The 6,159-nt window shown below is 43.4% G+C and overlaps 1 pseudogene; it reads left to right on the plus strand.

The window, feature by feature from the left end:
• The window catches only part of LOC101648706, an 11,273-nt pseudogene extending 6,477 nt beyond the window's left edge, over positions 1-4,796 (plus strand).
• The last annotated feature ends 1,363 nt before the right edge of the window (positions 4,797-6,159 follow it).

Consider the following 6,159-nt stretch of genomic DNA (forward strand, 5'->3'; position numbering starts at 1 on the left):
CCCACATGTGATTATTGGCCAGGCTGGCACAATTAACTAACTCACCATCTGTATACATGCCCTCACAAAGGAAGCATGGGTGCTACAGCAAAGTGTGGTGAAGAAATTAGAGAGTGCCCGGTTATTAGAAAGAATAATGCCTGGGGTCTTAAAGGCTTGTTTTCAAACAAGCAGTCATCTTTGTGAGATGTCAACTAAGCCCATATGGAGAAACACAACAGCCTGTGTGATCCACAGATTGTAATGAATATAACCCAAATCTGAAGGAGGGAACAATAGCAGAGATTAAATCATGAGATTCTGGCTTGCAGAAGGCTCTGGATGACAGTGGATGTTCAAAATATATTTGCAGGATCTACACATACAGTAAACTTTTGGTGATTTCCCTCTAACCATAGTCAAGGGATGGGAATAGCCTGGTTATCAGACAGAGAATCTTATAGAGACGATTATAGTAGATTGAAATAAAAAATCTGACTTGATTGATTAAAACTTTATCATTTGATCTCCTGTTTGACACATTTTGAATTTGGTTTGCTTTTTAATGTTTTCTGTCTTCTTTCAAACTGGAGTTAATCTTTGTTGTATTCTGTTATTGTTGGTAGTCTATTCGATTCTCTGTTATCTATTTTCCTATGCCTTTTGTTGTATGAGACCTAGGATGGGTGAATCGGATGGGTGAATAAATCTGCAGGGTATGGCAGGGGAAATGAGGAGTACGGGGAACTAATAACAAGGTGTAGAAGAAGGAAGAAGCTTCGTTGAAACTGATTGTGGTAGCAATTGTACAATACTTCTCGATATGATTGAACTATTGAATTGTATGATCTTTGAATTATGTCCTAACAAAATAGTTTAAAAGGAAGAAGAAGGAGACTTGTACAATTAGCACCACAATCAGTTTTAGCATATTTTCTTTATTCTTGTACTCATCATTATTAGCTCCCCAATTCCTATTAACCTCCCTTGCCAGACTCCCAAGAAACCATTAATCCAGTTACTGTCTCTATGGATTTAAGTAACCATTCTTAGTTTACATAAGTTATTCAATTAATCAGGATAAAAATTATTTCTTATGTAAACCAAAACCAAGCTCATTGCCACCGAGTTGATTCTGAGTCATGGTGACCCTATAGGACTGGATAGAACTGGCCCTGTGAGTTTCTGAGACTGTAACTCTTTACTGGAGTAGAAAGCCCCATCGTTCTCCTGCAGAGCAACTGGTGATTTCAAACTGCTGACCTTGCATGTAACCACTGCGCCAACAAGGCTCCTATAGCTCATCTATACAAGGGTCCAATAAGCTAGCCAAAACTCTATGCAATTCACAGAAATATATGAAGAAGTTTATAATGGTCAAAAGTTCAAACTCACTTGTCATCAGAGAAATTCAAAGAAGAACCATCATTGGTGGTGGTGGTGGTGGGTGGTGGTGGCGCATTGAGCCCTTCCTGCTCATAGCAACCTTCTGTGAATAGAACTGTCCCATTGGGAGTTCTTAGCTGTAAGCTTTAGGGAAGCAGATCCCCACGTCCTTTGGGTTAGCCACTGAGGGCTTATCTGTTTGTGCCACCCAAAGACCCCAAAGCCAAACCCACCTGCCACGGAGTCAACTGTGACTGTAGCAAGCCTATGTGCGGAGTTGAACTGCTCCAGGGTAGGAAGGTCCACAGGGTTTACAAGATGGTAGCCTCTTTATCGCAGGAGGTTGCCTCATCTCCCTCCTGTGGAGTGGCAGGTGTGTTTGAACCACTGAACTTTTAACTCACAAACTAGGGAGTGTATGGCACCCCCCCATTGCCATCAATTAATGCTAACTCATCGTGACCCTACAGTGGTTCCAAGCGTGTCAATCTTTATGGGAGCAGACCCCCCAAACCAAACCAGCTCACTGCTGGTGAGTGGATTCCAACTCATAGCAACCCTGTAGGACAGAGGAGAGCGGCCCCTGTGGGTTTCCCAGACTACACATCTTTACAGGAATCGAAAGCCTCATCTTTCTCCTGAGGAGCAGCTGGTGGTTCTTTGTTTGCTATTCGACTTTTAATTGGTCAAAAGGACGCAGACAGATTGCAATCCCGGCAAATAAGGAAAATCATTAATTTACCAAACCCTATCGATGGTTTATGAACACTCCATTCTACTTTTCATTTCTTCTTTTTTTAAAATCATTTTATTGGGGGCTCATACAATTCTTGTCATAATCCATAATCCATCAACTGTATAAGGCATGTTTGTACATTCGTTCACCCTTGACATTCTCAAAACATTTGCTCTCCACCTAAGCCCCTGGCATCAGTTCATTTTTCCCCCTCCCTGCCTGCTCCCCCCTCTCTCATGAACCCTTGATAATTTATAAATTATTATTTTGCCATATCTTACACTGTCCAATATCTCCCTTCACCTACTTTTCTGTTGTCTGCCCCCCAGGGAGGAGGTCATATGTAGATCCTTGTAATTGGTTCCCCCTCTCTACCCCACCCTCCTGGTATCACCACTCTCACCACTGGTCCTGAAGGGATCATCCGCCCTGGATTCCCTGTGTTTCCAGTTCCTATCTGTACCAGTGTACATCCTCTGATCTACTATTTGTAGATTGTATCTTACAAACAGATTTGTAAGATAGAATTGGGATCATGACAGTGGGTGGGGAGGAAGCATTTAGGAACTAGAAGAAAGTTGTATGTTTCATCGTTACTACACTGCACCGTGACTGGCTCATCTCCCGGCGACCCTTCTGTAAGGGGATGTCCAGTTGCCTACAGATGGGCTTTGGGGCCCTACGCCGCACTCCCCCACATTCACAATGATATGATTTTTTTGTTCTTTGGTGCCTGATACCTCATCCTTTCGACACCTCATGATCTCACAGGCTGGTGTGCTTCTTCTATGTGGGATTTGGTGCTTCTGAGCTAGATGGCCACTTGTTTACCTTCAAGCCTTTAAGACCCCAGATGCTATATCTTTTGATAGCTGGGCACCATCAGCTTTGTTCGCCACATTTGCTTATGCACTCATTTGTTTTCAGCAATCATAGCAGGGAGGTGAGCACACAATGAAATGATTTTTTGTTCTTTGATGCCTGATAACTGATCCCTTCGGCACCTCATGATCACACAGGCTGGTGTGCTTCTTCCATGTGGGCTTTGTAAGCTGGTGGTTTTGAAATGCAGACTCTGAGGTTCGTGGCCCAAGGTATAACCCACTACACTGCCAGGGCTTCAGTTATTAGAGCCAACAGCCTCATCTTTCTCTCTCATAGTGGCCAGTGAGTTTGAACTGCCGACCTTGCAGTTAGCAGCCCAACACCAGGGTCACACAGTACCACCAGGGATCCTGGAAACAACAATACATTCAAGCTGTCCACTCACCCATCCGAACTGCCAAAATTAGAAAGATAGATAATAACAAGTGTTGGTGAGGATATGGAGTGTAATCTGGAAAGCAGTCGGACAATATTTACTACAGTGCAGTGCATATCCCTGACGCAACAATACCCCTCCTGGTTGTGTTCCAGAGAAGTTCTTACATGGGGCCCTCACAGCTCTGTGTGTGGTTACAGAATGCTGGAGAGAACCTACAGTGCCTGTTGCTAGAAGAATGAGTAAGCAAAATATGGTAGATGCATTCTGAGTTAGTGCACGTGACAACGAGTTGGCCTGGGTTTAGCCGAGAACATGGCTGCTATTATGTCAGTTTACTAATAAACTAGCAAAGCAAAGAGCAATGTTTTTGTAGTTCCTCACAGATACATGCAGCCCTCTCAGAAAAAGAAAGAATGTCTATTCAGCTCAGAGTTGGGACTATGTTTTTGTAAGATCAGGCTTGGGGAAAGGCCAAAGCAACATTCAAGGATCTGCTTTTTCCCATAGACGTAGCCCCATGCCATGTGGCATTAAGAAGCTACTCACTGGCTGCGCATTTAATAACATGCAGAGCTCGGGAAACAGTGAGAAGCAAAGGAAACAGAAAACCATTTTTTACCTTTAAAAAAGGTCATTTACATAAATTAAAAACACTTATGACCACACTTGATATTTTATGAGATTTCATGCATATTTAATAGCCACCAGCAGACACCTTAGAGAAGGAACTTACGGCAAGGGACACAATGGGAAGGGAAGAAGCGGAGTACAGTGAGAGGAACCTTGCGCGGACTGAAGATTCGATGGTGCGAGTATCGGGAAGTGAGGACTGTGATGTAAAACCCCAGATGTCACATTTTAAAGTTAAGAAGGGATTCAGAGAAGACCGGGGCCAATGGTGGAGATGACTCAAGAGTGTGGCTTGCTCCTGGAGAGTGAAATCAGAGAAGATGTAACCACAGGGCCGAGGACAGTGATCCACCCGAAAGCAGCCGGGCCCCTCGTGACTGGTGAAGGGAACCTAACAGAAGAACAGGCCTTCATGCTAAATGCTCAGCCCGATACTATCAGCCCTGACGCTGGAGATGCCGAACTCAAACCTATGATCATTGAGACCAAGGATGTGTTTGAAGTTGGCTGTTCTTCTCAAACCAGGAAGACGGGAGATGATAATGTCACTGAATCAAATGCATATGTAGGCAGGAATGCAATCTTGATGAGTGGCCACATCATTGGTGCCTGTTGCAGTCTGAACACCTTTGAAGTCATCCCCTGAGATCTAGGGATCTCCGGTGCCAACTGCCTCTGCCGGGTGCAGACTGAGAGCCCCAGCCCCAGACACGACAGCTAGATTTCCTGATGAAAATCTTGCCCAATAACCACTACTTAAAGAAAACTACAAAAGGAAGCCCAACTCCAGTTAAGAACTAGAAACATGATAGCATTTTGTCTTTGACCAGTCTTGTACAGGGCCATCGCGTGCATGCCGTCTTAGCTCATGGTCATGCAGGTAGGCTTTATTTTGTCAAATTGAGTTAGAGAAGAAAGTAATGGCTTTTCATGGTGACCGTCTTCTATAATTTATATAATACATTCATATAAAATGCATTGTTTTCTTATATACTTGCTCCTTTTCTGATAATTTACACTTTGATGTATTTTCCTCTTCTTATATAAAATATTGGCCGCAAATTTTAGTTCTGTAAAACACTAACCTGTGATAAGATAGAGCCTATTGTTATGTATTTATATGCTAACATTTATTCAACTGAATAAAAGTGCAGATGACAAGGAGGGAAAAAAAAGTAAGAATTCCATGGTACTAAGAGGTGGGCGAAATGGATAATGGTACACCTTCTGGATATATGATATCAGAAAAATAGCAGGTAGTGGAAAAACACAACCATCTGATTGAGGTTGATAAAAGGAATGGGTAACCATCTGAGATGATCGATACATAACTCACACACACTCCTCCAGAGGAACGAACAACAGAAACCATGGGGGAAGGTAGACAGCAGTCGGTGTAAGATATGAAAATAATAATCATTTATCATTTATTAAGGGGTCACAAGGTGGGGCGGAAGCAGGGGGAAAAAAGGAGCTGATACCAGGGACTCAGTAGAAAGTAAATGTCCAGAAAGTAACAATGGCAACATATGTACAAATACGCTTGATACAATTGATGTATGGATTGTTATAAGAGCTATAAGAGCCCCCCAATAGAACGAACTTTTAATAAAATAAAGATGGCTGCTTTCTCACGCAAAAATAAATAAATAAGAATACAGCTTCTAACTCCTTGTTATTTAGGCCCAACTACTGCAGAGTGTAACGGCAGTGATGCCCCTGTTAAAATGGGAGCCCGGTTTCCATGTTAAAATGTGTGACCGATTTCTGTGACCTTGGAAGCGCAGACTTACACAGCTAGCTGCCTGCCCCTGAAGCTCGGTGTCCAGCGGTCGGCTCTCAGCTCTTGCCCTGCCCTCCCTGGTCCCACCTCTATGGACTAAGCACCTAGTTTTTTGTAGACTGCCTGCCTCATCTCTTTCCTGTAGCCAGGAAAGGGTAGGATAGAAGGGCGGTGCACCCCAAAGCCCTCAGGCTGCATACTGATTGCATTAGGTTCTCCTGGTACATCTGAGAGGAGCCATCCTACTGTCCCAAAGTACCCCCAAGAGAAAACCAGACCATTACTCATCTAACCTGTGCTATTTTTTTTTCTGGTTCTACTATTTTTCCCTCCTGTCTCAGGTAAACCTCTCATCTGGCCCCCAAAGCCAAATGGTGAATC

Source organism: Echinops telfairi, unplaced genomic scaffold (genome assembly GCF_000313985.2).
Source record: "Echinops telfairi isolate 266 unplaced genomic scaffold, ASM31398v2 ScPeMD7_9;HRSCAF=40, whole genome shotgun sequence".
Lineage (NCBI taxonomy): Eukaryota > Metazoa > Chordata > Mammalia > Afrosoricida > Tenrecidae > Echinops > Echinops telfairi.